The following is a 23,668-nucleotide window of genomic DNA, read 5'->3' as shown; positions in this document are numbered from 1 at the left end:
GCCCATTTCATGATTGGATTGTTGGTTTCTTTGGTGTTGAGTTTAATAAGTTCTTTATAGATCTTGGAAACTAGCCCTTTATCTGATAGGTCATTTGCAAATCTCTTCTCCCATTCTGTAGGTTGTCTTTTAGTTTTGTTGACTGTATCCTTTGCTGTGCAAAAGCTTCTTATCTTGATGAAGTCCCAATAGTTCATTTTTGCTTTTGTTTCTTTTGCCTTCGTGGATGTATCTTGCGAGAAGTTACTGTGGCCGAGTTCAAAAAGGCTGTTGCCTGTGTTCTCCTCTAGGATTTTGATGGAATCTTGTCTCACATTTAGATCTTTCATCCATTTTGAGTTTATCTTTGTGTATGGTGAAAGAGAGTGGTCTAGTTTCATTCTTCTGCATGTGGATGTCCAATTTTCCCAGCACCATTTATTGAAGAGACTGTCTTTCTTCCAGTGGATAGTCTTTCCTCCTTTATCGAATATTAGTTGACCATAAAGTTGAGGGTCCACTTCTGTTCCATTGATCTATGTGTCTGTTTTTGTGCCAGTACCACACTGCCTTGATGACCACAGCTTTGTAGTACAACCTGAAATCTGGCATTGTCAAATACTTGTATTTAATTGAAAAAAAATTAAGATTCAGAGATAGGTGAATTAAAATCCAAATTTTGTAGAGTTCTGATACAAGATGGCAACATAGGAAGACTTTGAACTCCCCTCTTCCACAGAACACACTACATTACACCTATCAATAGACAATTCCTCCTGAAGAAGAACTGAGGGACGACTGAACAGCTACTGAACAACCAAAGATTGGGAGAATAGCAGGAGAACAGCGAAAGAGACAGACACAGCAAGAAAGGGAAACCACACTCCCAACACTGTAAATGGCAGAAGAGAAGGATAGTGCTGAGGTAACGGGAATAGATCGCTCTGTCCTTGGGCACAAGAAAAAATTTCCTAGAAGAGAACATGAGCAGTAATTTCTCTGACATTTGCCATAGCAGCATATTTCTAGACATGTCTTCTAAGGCAGGGGGAATGAAAGCAAAAGTGAAATACTGGGACTATATCAAAATAAAGAGTTTTTTTCAGAGCAAAAGAAACCATCAAGAAAACAGAAAGACCATCTACTGAATGGGAGGATATATTTGCAAATGCATATCTGATAAGGAGTTCATATCCAAATATATAAACAGCTTATACAACTGTTTACAAAAAAAACCAAATTATTAAAACCAAATTATTAAATTAAAAAGTGGGCTGAAGGCCTGAATAGACATTTTGCCAAAGACGACATATAGATGGCCAACAGACACATGAAAAGATGCTCAACATCACTCATCATCAAGGAAATGCAAATCAAGGCCACAGTGAGATATCACCTCACACCTCTTAGAATGCTAAAATAGAAGAATACAAGAAGCAGTGGGTATTGGCGAGGTTGTGGAGAAAACGAAACCCTCATGCCCTATTGCTGGGAATGTAAATTGGTATGGCAGTCACTGTGAAGAACAGTATGGAGGTTCCTCAAACAGTTAAAAATAGAAATATCACATGATCCAATTATTTCGTGATTGGGTATTTATCCAGGGCAAATGAAAACACTAACTCAAAAAGAAACATGCACCACTATGTTTAGTGTGGCATTATTTACAACAGCCAAGACATGGAAGCAAGCTAAGTGTCCATCAATAGACAAATGCATAGGAAAAATGTGTGTGTGTGTGTGTGTGTATATATGCATATACATATACATATACATACATATACATATATATACATACATATATAATAGTCCATACATTGGAATATTACACAGTCATGAAAAAATGAGGTCTTGCCATTTAAGACAACATGGATGGACCTAGATGATACTATGCTGAGTGAAATAAGTAAGAAGAATAAGAAAAACAAATGCTGCATGATTCCACTCACAAATGGATTCTTAAAAAATGAAAACATGAAAAGCAGAATCAGAACTATTAATAGCAATGGTTGCCACATGTGAGGGGGCTGTGAGGTTAGGCAAAATGCATGAAGGAAAGAGGAAAATATAGGACTCCAGTTATGGAATGAGTAAGTTACAGGAACAAAAAGCAGAGCATAAAGAATACAGTCAATGATATTGTAATAGCTATGTAACAGGCCAGATGGTATCTATACTTGTGGTGAACATAGTGTAATGTATAAACTTGTTAAATCCTCTCCCCCTGAAACCCTTTATAAAACTCTCTATAAATGTGTGCTCATGTATACTTTTGTATTAAATCTAAGCATAAGCAATCAGTGGGAAAATAATGTTGAATTTCATTGGTCATAAAAATAAACACTTTAGCATGCCAATAATAAATATGTCATTCTTACCTATCAAATTTAAAAACTTTCAAAATAGAAATAACTTATTCAAAAAATGCTTCTAAGAAGCAGACACTCTCATGCATGGATTCTGGAAATATAAATTTGTGTAACCCTTTTGAAGTACAGTTTGGATATGTTCTAAGCACCCTAATAGCATTTTTATATTTTGACACAATAATTTCAACAATGCACTTGATTCTTTAAAAATAATTTGATAAGTACACAACAATGTTCATTACAGAAGTAAATTTAATCATTGAGACTGTAAATAAAAAATTCTTAATAGAAGACTGGCTAAATACATTTTAAAATGTGCAGTAATTACATTGTAAATTAATGTACATTATACATACAGTAATTAAATGAATGGCAATAAAGACTTTGCATAACTTCAAAAACTGTTGATGTGATAGTATTAATTAGGACAAAGGAATACAATTATATACAAAATATGATATAAATGAGGCAAATAACTTTTGAAGACAATAAGGAATACTCTAAAAAGGTCACAGATCGTTTCTGAACCTTGGGATTACAGGTTACACTATAAGATGGAAATCATTGTAAATGGTGGGTAGTATTTCTCTCAATTGATAAACTTATTCCCTTCTTTATATAATGGTACCAACCTCCTCTACCAGTCACTTACATCATCCTGTTTTACTTGCTTTGTAGTACTTTTCCCTGTCTGAAAAATCTTATATAAGTTATTCAACTTATCTGCAGTCTCCTTTTATTAAATGAAAGCTCTGTGAAAACAATGAGATTTTCATTTTCTTCACTGTCACATGCTCAGCCTGTCCATAATGCACTCAATACATACTGGTTGAATGAATGAAATATGTATAAAGACAACGTTACAAATATTGGCTGTCGTTCTTTCAAATGAGGAAGAGAACAACGGTGATGTCTCCATTAGCCAAGTGACTCTCAAATCAGTTAATTCAGATAGCTTACATTAATGAAAATTTTTAATTTAAAATATTTATATATTTAACATATAGAACTGGTAAATTTATTCTTCAGTTGTCTGGGTAGTATCTCAACTTGAGAGGTGTTACACCATCCTATTTTATGTAGTTGTTAAAAGAATTTATATATGCTTTGAAGATTCAAACCTCAGGCTAATCTAGTTCAGGATCATAATGAACATGTGTATTCACCTCCCATCCCTCCTGAGGGCCATCAAGTGACAACACAGAAGCACAAAGAAGAATGAACTCATACACAAAGAGAGCAAGGAAGAGGGATATCAGTAGACAGAAACTTTAACAAATTTCCAGGAGACAGAAAGCAGATGAACAGGGCAGCAAAGGAAGCTAGAGCCCAGAATATAACTGTTGGAGACTGAGCAAGGGAGCCAGTCTCCCCTCTGGAAGTCAGAAGAGTCTTGGACCTTAGAAATGGCAAGTACAGTGAGAAGAAATGAAAAAGAAGGCAGAAAACCAGAAGGAAAGATTTTTTTTAAATTTTTAATCCATTCCATACTGTTACTTTTAAAAATACAATAAAAAAGAATTACGAGAAAAATATGATTTTAAAGACAAAGATATACAAAATCAAAGCTCAAATGTTTTGAGATCCAAAAGACACAAGATTGCATTTCAACATAATCAGAATAAACTTAAAATAAGAAAAAAAAGAATTATAAAAATGGTACACATTTATTGAAGGTGTGCATATATGCAAGCAAAATAGGGAATTGTTATTTAATAAGTTTTTGTTATTCTGCAGTTGTAACTAGTTATGAAAGAAATAGTGATTTTAAAAAGAAGAGGGGTGCCTGGGTGACTCAGATGGATAAGCATCTAACTCTTGATTTCAGCTCAAGTCTTGATCTCAGGGTCCTGGGATTGAGCTTTGCATTGCATTGAGTTCCATGCTCAGTGCGGAGTCGGCTTGAGGATTCTCTCTCTCCTTCTCCCTTTGCCCCTCTCCTCACTCATCCTTACTTTCTCTTTCTCTCAAATAAAATAAATAAATCTTTTTTTAAAAAAAGAAATAGTGATTGCCCATACAAAAGAAAAATGTCTGGGTTCAGCTTGTATTCCTAAAATACAAATATTAAAAAATTATAAATTCACATAATTATTAGAAATACTTGGGCAGCTCGGGTGGCTCAGCGGGTAGTGCCACCATTAGCCCAGGGTAGGATCCTGGAGATCCAGGATCGAGTCCCATGTCAGGGTCCTGAATGGAGCCTGCTTCTGCCTCTGCCTGTGTCTCTGCCTCTCTCTCTCTGTCTCTCATGAATAAATAAAAAAAATAAAATCATAAAAAAAGAAATACTCATATATAATGTTTGTGTATATGTTACTATGGTAATAATGTATATGTATGTATAATGTATATATGAATATGTATACTTTTTAATTATATGCATTTATAAACAATGAACAAACCTTGTATATATTAATATATGTTTATGAATATGTATGACATCATAAGATTTACATATAAGATTATATTATATATTTTGCTTTTGTTAAAAAGATTTTATTTATTTATTTGAGAGAGAGGGAGGGAGGGAGTGTGAGCAGGAGGAGGGTCAGAGGGATAGGCAGAGAATCTCAAACAGACTCCACATTGAACATGGAACCTGGTGTGGGGCTCCATCTCATGACCCTGAGATCATGACCTAAGCCAAAGTCAAGAGCCAGAGGCTTAACTGACTCAGTCACCCAAGCACTCCTATTTTGCTTTTTATAAGGAAGTATATTGCTATCTATTTCTCTCTGTAGATCTGTTAATATTTGCTTTATATATTTAGGCACTCCTATATTGGGTACATAAGAATTTACAAACATACACATACATATATTTGTGTAACATATATTTTATATATAAAGGAGAAACAAACAGAAATATAATGATAGTTAGGAACTTTAATTCCCCACTATCAAAAATGGATAGATCATCCAGACAGAGAATCAATATGGGAACAGCAGATTTAAGCAACACTGTAGACAAATATACAGAACTTTCTATCCAATAACAGCAGAATACATATTCTTTTCAAGTACATGTGAAACATTTTCTAGAATAAATCCTATGTTAGGCCACAAAATAAGTCTGAGCAAGTTCAAGAAGGTTGAAATCATATCAAGTATCTTCTCTGAGGGCAATGGTATGAAACAATCAATAAATAGCAGGGGGGAAATTGAAAAACTCATGAATACTTGGAAATTAAACACTGTTCTCCTGAACAATGAAGAGATCAAAGAAGAAATTAAAGGGAGGGATCCCTGGGTGGCGCAGCGGTTTGGCGCCTGCCTTTGGCCCAGGGCACGATCCTGGAGACCCGGGATCGAATCCCACGTCGGGCTCCCTGCATGGAGCCTGCTTCTCCCTCTGCCTGTGTCTCTGCCTCTCTGTCTCTCTCTCTCTGTGTGACTATCATGAATAAATAAATAAAATCTTTGAAAAAAAAAAAAAAAAAAAAAAAAAAAGAAATTAAAGGGAAACAAAAAAATACTTTGAGACAAATGAAAGTAAAAATGAAAACAAACCATACCAAAATTTATGGGGTATACCAAAAACCGTTCTAAGAGGGAAGCTCATAGCAACAAATGCTCACATTAAAAATGAAAAAAAGATCTCAAGTAAATAACCTAACTCTACACCTCAAGGAACTAAAAAAAAAGAAGAACAAACTGAGCACAACGTTAGCAGAAGGAAGAAAATAATAAAGGTTAGAGTGGAAATAAATGAAATAGAGAACAGGAAAATAATATAAAAGATAAACAAAACTAAGAGTTGGTTCCTTGAAAAAATAGATAAAATTGACAAACCATTAGCTATACCCCCCCAAAAAGAAATAAGACCCAAATCAACAAAGTATAAACAAAAGAGGAGATATTACAAATGATACCACAGAAATACAAAGAACTATAAGAAGTTACTATGAACAACCGTATGCCAACAAACCAGGAAACCTAGAAGAAATGAAAAAATTCTTAGAAACCTACAACCTATCGAGACTAAGTCAGAAAGAAATAGAAATCAACAGGCCAACTATAAGTCAGGAGATTGAATTAGTAATCAAAAATCTCCCAGTAAAGAAAATCCTAGGACTAGGTGGCTTTACTGGTGGATTTTGCCAAACATTCAAAGGAGAAAAATTTACATCAATCCTTCTCAAATTCTTCCAAAAACTCAGAGGAGGTAACATTACCAAACTCATTTTATGAGGCTAGCATTACCCTGATACCAACATCAGAAAATTACACTACCAGAAAGGAAAACTATGGACCAATGTCCCTAATGAATATAGATGCTATATTTCTCAATAAAATACCAGCAAACCAAATTCAGTGGCACCTAAAATAAATTGTTAACCGTGATCAAATGGGACTTATATCTGGGATGCAAGGATGATTCGACATGTGCAAATCAATGTGATACATCATATTAATAGAATAGAAAAAAAATTATATTATTTTGATAAATGCAGAAAAAGCATTTCACAAAATTTAGCATCCATTCATGATAAAAAAAACTCTTAACAAATTAGGTACAGATGGAATATACCTCGACATAATAAAGGCTACATATGACAGCCCACAGCTAGCAGCTTCTTAATGTTGAAAGGTTAAAAGGTTTCCTCTAAGTTTAGGAACAAGACAAAGGTGCCTATTCTCATCACTCTTATTCAACATAGTACTGGAAGTCCTTGCCAGAGCAATCATACAAGAAAAACAAATAAGCCATGGAAATTGTAAAGGAAAAAGTGAAATTGTCTCTTATTTCCCTATAGTCCACAAAAAAATCATTAGCAACAATTAGCAAATTCACTAAAAACCATTCAACAAATTCACTAAACTTGCAAGATACAAAATTAATATACAAAAATCAGTAGCATTTCTAAACATTAACAACAAATTATCTGAAAAAAATAAATTGATTTTATTTACAATAGCATCAAAAACAATAAAATACTTGAGAATAAATTTAACCAAAGGGGGGAAAGATCTTTACACTGAAAAGAACAGTCGCTGGTGAAAAAAATGAAGGAAACACAAATAAATGGAAAGGTACCCATGTTCATGGATGGGAAAAGTCAGGTTGTTAAAATGGCCATACTGCTGAAAGCTATTTATAGATTCAACATAATCTCTATCAAGGTTCCAATGGCATTTTTTTAATGGAAGTAGAAAAAAACCATCCTAAAATTTATGTGGAATTACAAAAAAACCCAAATATCCAAAGCAAACCCAAGAAAGAACAAAGCAAGAGGCATTAAGCTTTCTAATTTCAAGCTATATTTTAAAGCTATTGTAATCAAAACGGTATAGCAATGCATAAAGACAGACACAAAGACCAAGAGAACAGAATCAAGAGCCTAGAAATAAACCCGTGCATATACAGTTAACTAATATTTAACAAGAGAGCCAATAATATTCAGTGGAGAAAAGACAGTCTCTTCAACGAATGGGGCTGTTAAAGTTGGATATTCACATGTAAAATAATGAAACTAGATTCCTATCACACACTAGTCACAAAAATTAACCTGAAATGAATTAGACTTAGGTGTAAGATCTGAAACTATAAAACTACAAAAGAAGACATAGGGGATAAACTCCTTGACATTGGTCTTAGCATTTGGATTTGACACCAAAATCAAAGGCAACAAAAGCAAAAATAAAATATGTGGGACTATGTCAAACTTAAAAACTTCTATACGAAAACAAACAAACAAACAAACAAAAAGCTTCTACATGACAAAGGAAATGATCAGCAAATAGAAAGGCAACCTAGAATGGGAAAGAATATTTGCAAATCATATATCTGATAATGGGTTAATATCCAAAATAGGTTAGAAACTCATACAATATAAAGAACTTATAGTCATTAGAAAAAAACAAATATTCCAATTTAAAAATGGGCAAAGGACTTAAATAGACATTTTTCTTTTTTTTTTTTTTAAAGATTTTATTTATTTATTTGGGAGAGAGAGAACAAGCAAGAGAGAGCATAAGCAGGGGGAGAGGGAGAGGGACAAGCAGATACCCCTCTGAGTGGAGATCCCAATGTGGAGCTCCATCCCAGAACACTGGGATCATGACTTGAGCTGAAAGCAGACGCTAACCAACTGAACCACCCAGGCATTCCACAAACGAGGCTTAAGACAATGGAAATATATTCTCTCCAAGTTCTGGAGTATAAGGATTTGAAATCAAGGTGGTTTTTTCGTTTTGTTTTGTTTTGTTTTGTTTTGTTTTTTTATTGGTGTTCAATTTACCAACATACAGAATAACCCCCAGTGCCCGTCACCCAATCACTCCCACCCCCCGCCCTCCTCCCCTTCTACCACCCCTAGTTCGTTTCCCAGAGTTAGCAGTCTTTACGTTCTGTCTCCCTTTCTGATATTTCCCACACATTTCTTCTCCCTTCCCTTATTTTCCCTTTCACTATTATTTATATTCCCCAAATGAATGAGAACATATAATGTTTGTCCTTCTCCGACTGACTTACTTCACTCAGCATAATACCCTCCAGTTCCATCCACGTTGAAGCAAATGGTGGGTATTTGTCATTTCTAATAGCTGAGTAATATTCCATTGTATACGTAAACCACATCTTCTTTATCCATTCATCTTTCGATGGACACCGAGGCTCCTTCCACAGTTTGGCTATTGCGGCCACTGCTGCTATAAACATTGGGGTGCAGGTGTCCCGGCATTTCATTGCATCTGTATCTTTGGGGTAAATCCCCAACAGTGCAGTTGCTGGGTCGTAGGGCAGATCTATTTTTAACTCTTTGAGGAACCTCCACACAGTTTTCCAGAGTGGCTGCACCAGTTCACATTCCCACCAACAGTGTAAGAGGGTTCCCTTTTCTCCACATCCTCTCCAACATTTGTGGTTTCCTGCCTTGTTAATTTGCCCCATTCTCACTGGTGTGAGGTGGTATCTCATTGTGGTTTTGATTTGTATTTCCCTGATGGCAAGTGATGCGGAGCATTTTCTCATATGCATGTTGGCCATGTCTATGTCTTCCTCTGTGAGATTTCTGTTCATGTCTTTTGCCCATTTCATGATTGGATTGTTGGTTTCTTTGGTGTTGAGTTTAATAAGTTCTTTATAGATCTTGGAAACTAGCCCTTTATCTGATAGGTCATTTGCAAATCTCTTCTCCCATTCTGTAGGTTGTCTTTTAGTTTTGTTGACTGTATCCTTTGCTGTGCAAAAGCTTCTTATCTTGATGAAGTCCCAATAGTTCATTTTTGCTTTTGTTTCTTTTGTCTTCGTGGATGTATCTTGCAAGAAGTTACTGTGGCCGAGTTCAAAAAGGGTGTTGCCTGTGTTCTCCTCTAGGATTTTGATGGAATCTTGTCTCACATTTAGATCTTTCATCCATTTTGAGTTTATCTTTGTGTATGGTGAAAGAGAGTGGTCTAGTTTCATTCTTCTGCATGTGGATGTCCAATTTTCCCAGCACCATTTATTGAAGAGACTGTCTTTCTTCCAATGGATAGTCTTTCCTCCTTTATCGAATATTAGTTGACCATAAGGCTCAGGGTCCACTTCTGGGTTCTCTATTGTGTTCCATTGATCTATGTGTCTGTTTTTGTGCCAGTACCACACTGCCTTGATGACCACAGCTTTGTAGTACAACCTGAAATCTGGCATTGTGATGCCCCCAGATATGGTTTTCTTTTTTAAAATTCCCCTGGCTATTCGGGGTCTTTTCTGATTCCACACAAATCTTAAAATAATTTGTTCTAACTCTCTGAAGAAAGTCCATGGTATTTTGATAGGGATTGCATTAAACGTGTATATTGCCCTGGGTAACATTGACATTTTCACAATATTAATTCTGCCAATCCATGAGCATGGAATATTTTTCCATCTCTTTGTGTCTTCCTTAATTTCTTTCAGAAGTGTTCTATAGTTTTGAGGGTATAGATCCTTTACCTCTTTGGTTAGGTTTATTCCTAGGTATCTTATGATTTTGGGTGCAATTGTAAATGGGATTGACTCCTTAATTTCTCTTTCTTCAGTTTCATTGTTAGTGTATAGAAATGCCACTGACTTCTGGGCATTGATTTTGTATCCTGCCACGCTACCGAATTGCTGTATGAGCTCTAGCAATCTTGGGGTGGAGACTTTTGGGTTTTCTATGTAGAGTATCATGTCATCGGCGAAGAGGGAGAGTTTGACTTCTTCTTTGCCAATTTGAATGCCTTTAATGTCTTTTTGTTGTCTGATTGCTGAGGCTAGGACTTCCAGTACTATGTTGAATAGCAGTGGTGAGAGTGGACATCCCTGTCTTGTTCCTGATCTTAGGGGAAAGGCTCCCAGTGCTTCCCCATTGAGAATGATATTTGCTGTGGGCTTTTCGTAGATGGCTTTTAAGATGTTGAGGAATGTTCCCTCTATCCCTACACTCTGAAGAGTTTTGATCAGAAACGGATGCTGTATTTTGTCAAATGCTTTCTCTGCATCTAAAGAGAGGTTCATATGGTTCTTGGTTTTTCTCTTGCTGATATGATGAATCACATTGATTGTTTTATGGGTGTTGAACCAGCCTTGTGTCCCAGGGATAAATCCTACTTGGTCATGGTGAATAATTTTCTTAATGAACTGTTGGATTCTATTGGCCAGTATCTTGTTGAGAATTTTTGCATCCATGTTCATCAGGGATATTGGTCTGTAATTCTCCTTTTTGGTGGGGTCTTTGTCTGGTTTTGGAATTAAGGTGATGCTGGCCTCATAGAACGAATTTGGAAGTACTCCATCTCTTTCTATCTTTCCAAACAGCTTTAGGAGAATAGGTATGGTTTCTTCTTTAAACGTTTGATAGAATTCCCCTGGGAAGCCATCTGGCCCTCGACTCCTGTGTCTTGGGAGGTTTTTGATGACTGCTTCAATTTCCTCCCTGGTTATTGACCTGTTAAGGTTTTCTATTTCTTCCTGTTCCAGTTTTGGTAGTTTGTGGCTTTCCAGGAATGCGTCCATTTCTTCTAGATTGCCTAATTTATTGGCCTATAGCTGTTCATAATATGTTTTTAAAATAGTTTGTATTTCCTTGGTGTTGGTAGTGATCTCTCCTTTCTCATTCATGATTTTATTGATTTGAGTCTTCTCTCTCTTCTCTTTTTAATAAGGCTGGCTAATGGTTTATCTATCTTATTAATTCTTTCAAAGAACCAACTCCTGGTTCTGTTGATCTGTTCCACAGTTCTTCTGGTCTCGATTTCGTTGAGTTCTGCTCGAATCTTTATTAACTCTCTTCTTCTGCTGGGTGTAGGATCTATTTGCTGTTTTTTCTCTAGCTCCTTTATGTGTAAGGTTAGCTTTTGTATTTGAGTTCTTTCCAGTTTTTAAATGGATGCTTGTATTGCGATGTATTTCCCCCTTAGGACTGCTTTTGCTGCATCCCAAAGATTTTGAACGGTTGTATCTTCATTCTCATTAGTTTCCATGAATCTTTTTAATTCTTCCTTAATTTCCTGGTTGACCCTTTCATCTTTTAGCAGGATGGTCCTTAACCTCCACGTGTTTGAGGTCCTTCCAAACTTCTTGTTGTGATTTAGTTGTAATTTCAAGGCATTATGGTCTGAGAATATGCAGGGGATGATCCCAATCTTTTGGTATTGGTTCAGACCCGATTTGTGACCCAGTATGTGGTCTATTCTGGAGAAAGTTCCATGTGCACTTGAGAAGAATGTGTATTCAGTTGAGTTTGGATGTAAAGTTCTGTAGATATCTGTGAAATCCATCTGGTCCAGTGTATCATTTAAAGCTCTTGTTTCTTTGGAGATGTTGTGCTTAGAAGACCTATCGAGTATAGAAAGAGCTAGATTGAAGTCACCAAGTATAAGTGTATTATTATCTAAGTATTTCTTCACTTTGGTTAATAATTGATTTATATATTTGGCAGCTCCCACATTCGGGGCATATATATTGAGGATTGTTAAGTCCTCTTGTTGAATAGATCCTTTAAGTATGATATAGTGTCCCTCTTCATCTCTCACTACAGTCTTTGGGGTAAATTTTAGTTTATCTGATATAAGGATGGCTACCCCTGCTTTCTTTTGAGGACCATTCGAATGGTAAATGGTTCTCCAACCTTTTATTTTCAGGCTGTAGGTGTCTTTCTGTCTAAAATGAGTCTCTTGTAGACAGCAAATAGATGGGTCCTGCTTTTTTATCCAGTCTGAAACCCTGCGCCTTTTGATGGGGTCATTAAACCCGTTCACATTCAGAGTTACTATTGAGAGATATGAGTTTAGTATCATCATGATATCTATTCAGTCCTTGTTTTTGTGGATTGTTCCACTGAACTTCTTCTTAAAGGGGAATTTTAAGAGTCCCCCTTAAAATTTCTTGCAGAGCTGGTTTGGAGGTCACATATTCTTTCAGTTGCTGCCTGTCTTGGAAGCTCTTTATCTCTCCTTCCATTTTGAATGAGATCCTTGCTGGATAAAGTATTCTTGGTTGCATGTTCTTCTCATTTAGGACCCTGAATATATCCTGCCAGCCCTTTCTGGCCTGCCAGGTCTCTGTGGAGAGGTCTGCTGTTACCCTAATACTCCTCCCCAAAAAAGTCAGGGATTTCTTGTCTCTTGCTGCTTTAAGGTTCTTCTCTTTATCTTTGGAATTTGCAAGCTTCACTATTAAATGTCGAGGTGTTGAACGGTTTTTATTGATTTTAGGGGGGGATCTCTCTATTTCCTGGATCTTAATGCCTGTTTCCCTTCCCAGATTAGGAAAGTTTTTAGCTAGAATTTGTTCAAATACATATTCTGGCCCTCTGTCCCTTTCGGTGCCCTCGGGAACACCAATTAAACGTAATTTTTTCTTCCTCAGGCTGTCGTTTATTTCCCTTAATCTATCTTCATGGTCTTTTAATTGTTTGTCTTTTTTTTCCTCAGTTTCCCTCTTTGCCATCAACTTGTCTTCTATGTCACTCACTCGTTCTTCCACCTCGTTAACCCTCGTTGTTAGGACTTCTAGTTTGGATTGCATCTCATTCAATTGATTTTTAATTTCTGCCTGATTGGATCTAAATTCTGCAGTCATGAAGTCTCTTGAGTCCTTTATGCTTTTTTTCTAGAGCCACCAGTAGCTGTATAATAGTGCTTCTGAATTGGCTTTCTGACATTGAATTGTAATCCAGATTTTGTAACTCTGTGGGAGAGAGGACTGTTTCTGATTCTTTCTTTTGAGGTGAGGTTTTCCTTCTAGTCATTTTGCTCAGTGCAGAGTGGCCAAAAGCAAGTTGTATTGGGAAAAGGAGAAAAAGAGAGGAGAGAAAGAAGGAAAGAAAAGAGAAAGAGAAAAAAAAAGGAAGAAAAAAACGAAAAAAAGAAGAAAAAGAGAAAGAAAAAGAAAGAAAGGGAAAAAAGGGGGTGGGGGAAGGAAACAAATTAAAAAGCAAAACAAAACAAAACAAAACAAAAACAACAACAACAAAAAAAAGAACCACGGGGGAGTATCTTCTGATTCTGTGTACTTTAAGTCCCTTGGCTTCCCCTGGAAATTGTCCGTCTAGCTGGTCTTCTGGGGGAGGGGCCTGCTGTGCTGATTTTCAGGTGTTAGCACTTGGGGGAGCTGCTGTGCCCCTGCCTGGTGCAGGGCTCAGTGGGGGTTGTTTACCCTGTGAGGCCCCAGGAGCAACAGCCCTAGTGGCGGGGCCAGCTCTGGAGCCCTGGATTCAGCCCCCGCAGGAACTCCGGAGCTCTCCGTCTGCAGGGCCTGGAGGATCCGGGGCGGGGCCGCTGATCTGCTCAGCTGGGGCAGGAGCGTCCTTGAGGTCCTGGGCCCTCCCGGTCTCTGCCTGTCCGGGTGGACGCCGGATCCTGGGCTGTGTCCCGGCGCCCTGTGCTCCGGAGCCTGCGCTGGTGGATTCGCGCTCCCGGGCCGCGCAGCCACCTCCGCGGAGCCGCCGCCCGAGCACCCCGAGCTGCTCCTGGAACCGCGCAGCCCCCTCCGCACGGAGCCTCTTCCTCTGCCCGAGCCCCTCCGAGCTGCTCCCGCCCCGCAGCCCCCTCCGCGGAGCCGCCGCCCGAGCCCCTCCGAGCTGCTCCGGGCCCCGCCGTGCGCGCTGCAGCCCTTAGGGAGCTCGGCGCACTCCCCCGGGGCGCAGGTGTCTGTTAGTGTCCCCGGGAACCCGAGGGCATCCCCGCCCTCCTGGGTCCTGCTCCACCTCCCTGGAGCCCCTTTCCCCCGGGAAGGTTGGTGCAGCTCCTGCTCCTCCGGGACGGGGCTCTCCTGTCCTGGGGACACTCGCCCCGGCCTCAGCCCGGCTCCTCGCGGGGCCCCTCCCCCTTGGAGGCCTTTGTTTCTTTATTTCTTTTTTCCCGTCTTCCTACCTTGATAGAAGCGCGAACTCTTCTCACTGTTGCATTCCAGGGGTTCTCTCTTTAATTCTCAGGCCGAATTCATAGATTTTCAGGATAATTTGAAGGTTTTCTAGGTAATTTGGTGGAGACAGGTGATTTGGGGACCCTACTCTTCCGCCGTCTTGCCCCTCCTCCTCAAATAGACATTTTTCTGAAGAAGATATATGAATGAATGGCCAACAGGTATTCAAGACCATAATCCTTTCTACCACTCAAGAAAAAAAAAGAACCCATGGATTTTCTTAATGATATTCTCATGCTGACTACAGTAGAAGTTGGGGGAAAAGCCCATCTTAAAGACAGAAAGCAGAAGGTCAGTTATTATTTGATGAGTTCCATCATCATGATCCATTACAAATTAAAACTGAGTATTGCTATAGAGCCCCATAATGTTCATTACGTGGAAGATAAGGAAAAAGATGTTTGTGCCTCTATAGTTTGAAAAGTGTGTAAGCCCCCAACTGGCATCTGACTATAAAATGACTTAAAACAAACATCATACACTATAGAAAAATATAAGAAACAATTCCTTTAAAGTCACGAAAAATGTAAAAATGGCCACGATTACCATTTGAATTCACCATTGCACCAGATATACTAACTTGGTGAATTAGATAATGAACATATGATATAAGGGATATTTTTAAAATGTTATTTTTATAAATATTATATATAATACATTTTAAATAATATATTATTTTATATGATATATTTATAATATTTTTATAAATTATAGTTTTATAAATTGCAATATATTATATTTATAATATTTTTATAAATATTATAAATATAATTCGATAATCACCAGAACAATTACAAACAACTAAAACTAGTAGAAGCTCAGCCAAGTTGCTTAGAGGACATAGTGATAAAAAGCTACCTTACTGCATAATCAGTTGCAAAATGTAGCATTTTTTTAAAAAGAAGATTTTTATTTAATTTTGAGAAAGAGAGCAAGAGTGAGGGGCAGGGAGAGGAAGAAGCAGACTCCCTGCTGAGCAGGGAGCCTGATGCAGGGCTTGATCCCAGGATCCTAGGAACATGCCCTGAGCTGAAGGCAGATGCTTAACTGACTGAGCCACCCAGGCACCCAAAATGTAACAATTTTAAAGCTCATTCACAAAAACACAAAAGCATTACTTGTGAAGAAATATAAAAGAAATATAAGGGGCATGTGGCTCAACAGTTTAGCGCCGCCATCGGCCCAGGGCATGATCCTGGAGACCTGGAATCGAGTCCCACGTCGGGATCCCTGCATGGAGCCTGCTTCTCCCTCTGCCTGTGTCTCTGCCTCTGTCTCTCTCTCTCTCTGTCTCTCATTAATAAAAAATAAATAAAATATTTTTTTAAAAAAAGAAAGGAAATACAAGATGTGAAAGGAGAAATGCATAAAACTTTATCATAGGACCTAAAAAAGATCATTGGTACATACATTCATCATTTAAAAATTAACAATAAAATATTTCTTCCCCAAAATAAAAATTACATGGAATTTCAATAAAGTTTACAACATGTTTTTTTCACTAAACTTGCCTATTACCACAATTGAAACAGAAGGATAAAGAATAAAGAGCCAACATTAGCCAAAGCAATTTGGAAGAAGGAATGGAAGGAACAGATTCATTCATTTTGTAACCTATCAAGATTTATAAGTAGAATGATTAAATTATGGTGCAGTGCTTGTGTGGGGATAATGAACAGAACAATGAAATAAAAGAAAATTAAGAAATACATTCATGCATATTTGAAAACTGTATATGGCAGAGTTAGAATTTCACTTCAATGTGGAAAGAATGGATTGATTATTCAATAAACAATATCAGGATTATTGGTTATCAGTATGGAGAAAATAAAATGGCGCAGAGGTTCCTGATAAATCCAATACAGTTTGCATATTATGCAAAAAATGTGAAAAGAGACTTTAAAATTTTTTAAAGTATGTAGGAAACTATTGTTATTTCTTCAATAGTAGGGAATAATACTTTAAACAACACACACACACGCAAAAAAGGCATACACGCATACAACAAAACCAAAAGACACTGATCATTTTATCACACTAAAATGAAAATATATCATCTTGGTCAGGAATTCTTGAGAGAACCCCTTTCTGGAGGTTGGGTCCTTCATGCAAATTCATTGTAGTAATCATTTCACAGCATATTCAAGTCAAGTCATTATGCTCTATACTTTAAAATTCTACAGTGCTATATGTTAATCATACCTGGATAAAACTGGGAGGTGGGGCGGGGGGATAAGCAAGAGAAAATAAAATGTATTTTAAAAAAAGGAAATCCATAGTATATTAATCTATATTCTGTCATAATCTCTTAATGTGGATAAAATATTTTCCTGTCAGTGTAGCAGTCATCAAAATATATTCCTATCCAAAATTTAAATGCAAAACTACATTTGCTAACAGTAAGCATGCCAGCTTGGGTTTCTCAGCAATGTGTTAAAATATTACAAAAGTATATGAGCATTCTAAATATTCCTCTTTATCTCATTGTGATAAAAAAAGGAAAATTTCATTTGGTTAGCATGACAGAGAAGCAGGTAAGTTTTAGATTCCAGCAAAGGACTGTTGGGGATTTACCCCAAAGATTCAGATGCAATGAAACGCCGGGACACCTGCACCCCGATGTTCCTAGCAGCAATGTCCACAATAGCCAAACTGTGGAAGGAGCCTTGGTGTCCATCGAAAGATGAATAGATAAAGAAGATGTGGTTTATGTATACAATGGAATATTACTCAGCCATTAGAAACGACAAATACCCACCATTTGCTTCAACGTGGATGGAACTGGAGGGTATTATGCTGAGTGAAATAAGTCAATCGGAGAAGGACAAACAGTGTATGTTCTCATTCATTTGGGGAATATAAATAATAGTGAAAGGGAATATAAGGGAAGGGAGAAGAAATGTGTGGGAAATATCAGAAAGGGAGACAGAACATAAAGACTCCTAACTCTGGGAAACGAACTAGGGGTGGTGGGAGGGGAGGAGGGCGGGGGGTGGGGGTGAATGGGTGATGGGTACTGAGTGGGGCACTTGACGGGATGAGCACTGGGTGTTATTCTGTATGTTGGTAAATTGAACACCAATAAAAAATAAATTTATTTAAAAAATAAATAAAATAAAAAATATGTAAAAAAATAAAAATAAAAAATTGAAGTGAAAAAAAAAAAAGATTCCAGCAAAGGTATATTACGCCTGTTTCAAGAAGAAGGATAATAATTTAAAACCCTAAGAGGGAAAAATGAAAAGGTATAAAGGGATGCCTCAATATAACAATTGTCCTATGGTAAAATTTCGAGCATTCAATGCAGGAACAGGAATGAGGGGTTCATGTGACTTGCCATGAGCACATTCCCCCAGTGCGCCACTCAGCTCTGATTGGGACATTGAGGGAAGGAAATATTGCGCTGTGTACCCGGATCAAGGCTGCTCTTCACTTTCTACTTTTAGAATCAACCTGCTGACATCAGAAACTTACAGTTAAAAAGACACAAGGTGAAATATTATCAGTCTTGACAATATTGAAATAAAGTCTTCACTGTCAGAAGTTACCAGAAATTGTCAGGGAGGAAAAAGAGGGAAGATCAGAAGGGAGTAGAGACAGGTAGTTCTGTAAAGGTGAACTTTTGTACTGGAAAGTTGATAAGTACAGTCTTTAACTGACTGATCACTTCCATTGCTATGAACTGTCCAGAAGAGGGACATCACGGAGACAGATATTAGAATAGGAATTGCCTGAGGCTGGGACTGAAATGAGAAGTGGCTACAAATGACCAGGAGGGATCTTTTTTTTGGCATGATAGAAATGTTCTAAAATTAGATTCTAAAACATTTAGAAATGTTCGAAAATTTACCAAAATTCATCATATTGTATACTTAAAATATGTGAATTTTATAAGTACACGATACATCAATAAAACTGTGTTTAAAAAAAGAACTGATTAAAAAAACTGATGAGTCAGGGACACCTGGGTGGCTCAGCAGTTGAGTGTCTGCCTTTGGCTCAGGGCATGACCCCGGGGTCCTGGGATCGAGTCCCACATGGGGCTCCTTGTGAGAAGCCTGCTTCTCCTCTGTCTGTGCTTCTTGTGAATAAATAAATAAAACCTTAAAAAAAATTGATGAGTCAAAGAATAGATGTAAAGGCATAGCACTGAGACCTGTTGGTAACCAACAGGAATCAAAAACAGAAATGTTCTTCAGAATTACCTAGGAGCCATGGGACAGGCTGAGAAAAAGTGGAATGGAGACTTGTTTATCAATTCTGTTTTTCTCTACTGTTTTGATTTTTTTAATCAATGCACAGATTACTGCAATACTTTATTTAAAATTTTTTTCATATTTAGATTCCCTGATGCAGAAAAAAAATTTCCTACTTTGAATCTTTTAGAATCTAAATGTAAGTCATTATATCATCTGAGTAAATGAGCAGAATTTATTTTTTCTCCTAATGACCAAGGCCAAGCAGCAGACTTTTTTTACAAGCCACCTTTTTTCCTAACCCAACAGGGGCAAGAGCTCCAACGAGCAGAGTCCAAAGTTCATACCACTCCCAAAATAGAATGGTGTAAAGGAGAAGTAGCAACTGATCATCCCGGGAACAACATTTGGTATGGTTCGTGTCGGTGGTTGCCATGGATTAATAGATCAAACACAAATAATTTTCAGGGAAGCAAGTGCCCTAGAAACAGGAGATGACAAGTGAAGTCGCTAGTGTTATCAGCTGTCTTCATCTGTTTATGTAAGAATCCTGCCAAAGTAACCATCCATATGCTGGGGTGTGAGTCTCATGAGACAGCCTTCCTAACGTGAGCCGAAACTGATATGGTGGCTGATGAGAGACTGTTGACAGTGGAAACAAATATTAAGAACTTTTTGGGATATGAAGTAATGTGGGGGATCATGAGGGCTTAAAGCTACAAGCTAATGGCCTTGCACTTGGTTTAGTGACCACTATACTCAGTACCCAGGTCTCCACAAAGTGTGTGGGAGTTATTTCTGTATTTCATCAAGCAGCCAGAAACTTTAGACCTTCCCTTTAAAATAAAGTGGCACATGAACAGTGGTAATAATAATAAACCAGTCAGAGTGACCACATCCAGCCAAGTAGAATGTGGCTTACTTAGTGGCTCTAAACATGGGAGAACAAAAAGTGGGAATATGCCTACCTTTCTGCCAACTCCACCCAACCAAATATTTCCCATGTAAAAGTGAAACCAGACCTTCCATGGGCCTGTCTGCTGCCTGTCTGTCCTGAACTTACCTCAGGATTTGGCTCCTTACCTGAATGTGCAACTAGGGAGCCCTACAGGCACTCAGGATGAGATTGGGTTGTCCTTGTCATCTGCATGCCCCTAGGTCCCTGCTCCAGGGTTGAACAAGCCACAGCCATAAAGAGAGCAGTGGCTGGTCAAGAGGCCCCTGTCAGACACAGTGAGGTTGGAAAGAAAAGCATCATGTACGCCTCGAGGAGAACACCACTCTTCTCACCCCAAAGGTGGAATCGATTTCCTAACTATGATTCTGACATCAATTCTGATGTGAATGCCCCTTTTACCACACCACCAAGCAATTAACTCAATTTGGATACTATCTGCCAGGAGATGGTGTCAGACCCCACAGGTCAAGAGTTCAGTCCCATTAGACTGTCCCCTTCCCCTTCCCCACCCCCAACTTCAGATGCCAGGCCAAGTGCAGGTTACCACTTGTGCTTCTGACTGGTTAGAGAGTGGAGGTTCCTCCAACCTTTTCTTTCAGTCTGATTAATTTGGTAGAGCAGCTCACAGAACCCAGAAACATGTTACTTGCTAGATAACTGGCCTCTTGTAAAATGTTGAAACTCAGGAACAACCAAATGGAAGAAGTGTATAAGGCAAGGTATGCAGGAAGAGGCACCACCCTCCTTGAATCTTCATGTGCTCACCAGCTCTGAGACCCTCTGAATCCCATCACTTTTAGCTCCTAGGTTTTTATGAAGGCTACATTATGTAGACGGGATCGATTACATCATTGGCCACTGGTGATCAACTCAACCTTCACCCCCTCTCCCTTCCCCAGAAGTAGAGGGAGGGGCCTAGGAATGAAAGTTCCAACCCTCCAATCTCGAGGTTGGTTTCCCTGGCAAAAACCAGGGTATGGCTGAAAAGGATATGTTGTGAATATCAATACACCTTTTTCACTCCTTTTTTTTTTTTTTTTTTTAAGATTTTATTTATTTACTCTTGAGAGACAGAGACAGAGAGGCAGAGACACAGGCAGAGAGAGAAGCAGGCTCCAGCAGGAAGCCCGATGTGGGACTCCATCCCAGGTCTCCAGGATCACGCCCTGGGCTGAAGGCGGCACTGAGCCACCCAGGCTGCCCCACCTCTTTCACTCTTAAGTCTTAGGAAATTCTAAGGGTTTTAAAAGTTCTGTGTCAGAAACTGGATGAAGACTAAATAATATATTTCTTATTATAAATTACAGTATCACAATAATCCTCTCAGTTACTATTTATATGATGTTAAAACAAATCAAAACAGAAAACCCAAATGGCCTTTTCACTAAACCAGTACTATTTGTTTAGTGAGATTTTAAAATGCACGATCCAGTCAATGGGAGAGACAGCATCATTCATACAAACATTATAAGATAAAGAGCTAAACATAAAATTGAAAATATAAGTCAACAATCACATTTGCAAGTATATTGCTGCCAGTAGTTGCTGATCAGTAGCCCCCGAAGATGAGTCCTATATCAATCTTTTAAGTGCAACTTACTGTTTCAGGGCTAAAGAATCTTGCAAGAAAGAATTTCTTGCCAATAATTAAGTTGTGTCCAAATATTTGTTTTTTTATCTGTAGAAATGTAATCAAGATTTCTTTCGTTCCTAATACCATCAAAAAAGTTTCTGACAGATACTTCATGGTGATCAGATTTGACCAGCATTTTCTATGGCGGAAGTGCAGATGGCAGATGTTTTGAGTCTTCATGGCATTGACTGGTGGTTGAGTGTGCTCACACTGCACCCAAGTATAGTCATGGTTGCTTACTAGATTTGCCCCTTACTTGCTCTGGGATTTACTTGAGGTCTATAAATATTTAAATTTTCATCTTCTCTGTCTCCATACTTTCCAGGGCTGCCATGAGCTTAAGTGGGAGCACATGTATAAAGCACACAGCAGGGTGCTTGAAACATATAATGGTAGAAACTGTTACAAGTATTTCTACTTTACAGCTGGGGGAACTGTGGCCCAGAGAAGTCCCGTGGCTTCTGAGCTCTGAGGTCACAAAGTTGGAGTCTGAATCTAGGCTATTGATAGTATGGCTGTTGTACATATTAATTGAGTGAATCAAGAAAAATCCTGGTAAAGAGAGGCACTCGGTTAGCTCTTTTATTACCACTTTATTTGTTTTCATGCTATTTAGGCCTTTCTCTGTATCTTACTCCAAGAATGAGAGGCTGGTATATGTATGCACATAGTCTATGAGAATGACAACCTTTTGAACTTACTGCATGTCTGTGACTCAGGCTTTTGAGAAAGCCATATTTTCTGCAGGCTATGAGATAGAGATAGCATATGGTAGAAACATACATACAAAAATGACTTTTCCAAGTGGGTAAAGTCATTGGTGAAGGAACAGATCTAAATCCTTATAAGCCTCCTGGGCATTCTAGTTGTTTAGTGAACAGTTTTTATAAAAACTTGATGGTAATTATTAAATTTCTGAGTTGTCCCACCTAAGTTGTGGAGTTGTAAAATCACCCAAATTTTGTACTTGTAATAAAGGAGAAATGATGTATGGCAATGATAATTTTAAAAAAGAATGAGAGCCTGGTTTTTGATTTGAACACTGATCTCAAGCTTTACATAAGTGCTGAAAGGAAAGAACATTGGGGAATTGGGTATGAAAAGGATAGAGGATTCCTTTCCTCTTTCTCTCAGCACTGCAAGGGCACAGCACAACTGATGCTGTTACCTGCCATTCTGGGAGGAGCTGTAAGGAGCAAATCAGGAGCGTGTCATGGTTACGCTCAGTAGAGCAGTCCTGCCTGTGATCCTAGCATCAGCAGTCATGAAGCTTTGGGACTTTGGGTAGGTTTCCTCATCTATGATACGGGGATCATGATGACACCAATCCTCTATTTTTTTTCCTTCCTTCCTTCCTTCCTTCCTTCCTTCCTTCCTTCCTTCCTTCCTCTCCTGGACCACTATTCATTTTTTTTAATTGAAGTATAGTTGACTCACAATGTTACATTAGTTTCAGGTGTATGACACAGTGGTTGGACAAGTCTATGGCTTATGCCATGCTCACTACAGGTGGAACTCCCATCCACCACCCATAGCGCTGGTACAGCATCATTCCCCATGTTGGACTTTTTATCCTGGTGATTTATTTATTCCACCACAGGAAGTCTGTACCTCCCATTCTCCCTCCACCACTTCGCTCACATCCCCATGGGTCTATTCTCTGTATTTATGGGTCTCTTTCAGCTTTTTCCAATAAATTTGTGGGAGGATTCAATGAGATGCAAGAAAATGTTTTAAAACTGCCTAGTACAGTGATGGCATACTACCTATTCACAACTTGCCTAGCAATATCCTCTTTTTTTTTTTTTTATTTAAAGCACCTTAACAATAAGCTATGACATTTCTACAGATGTGACCACCATGAGACAAATAAAGCAAATATGAAAAAGACTACGGGGACCTCCAGTAATCCCAGCGGTGGGAGGCGCACTCTGTACTCAATCTCTAAGTCAGGCCTGTCGCCCGTGATGGATCAGCTTACAGGGACTGCCAATTGAGTCAAAGCAAATTCCAGCTCCATTAGCTTCATTTCCTTTGAACTAAAATCTGGAACATAACACTATAAACTTTCTGAAACCAAGCATTTCACATTAAAATGGTAATTGTTTTTTGAAGCTACTTCTGAAAATGCTTATTTTCTTAGGAAAAAAAACCATTT

The sequence above is a fragment of the Canis lupus genome, chromosome 24 (genome assembly GCF_048164855.1).
Source record: "Canis lupus baileyi chromosome 24, mCanLup2.hap1, whole genome shotgun sequence".
Lineage (NCBI taxonomy): Eukaryota > Metazoa > Chordata > Mammalia > Carnivora > Canidae > Canis > Canis lupus.
The sequence above is the reverse complement of the archived record's forward strand: the minus strand, read 5'-3'. Positions refer to the sequence as shown.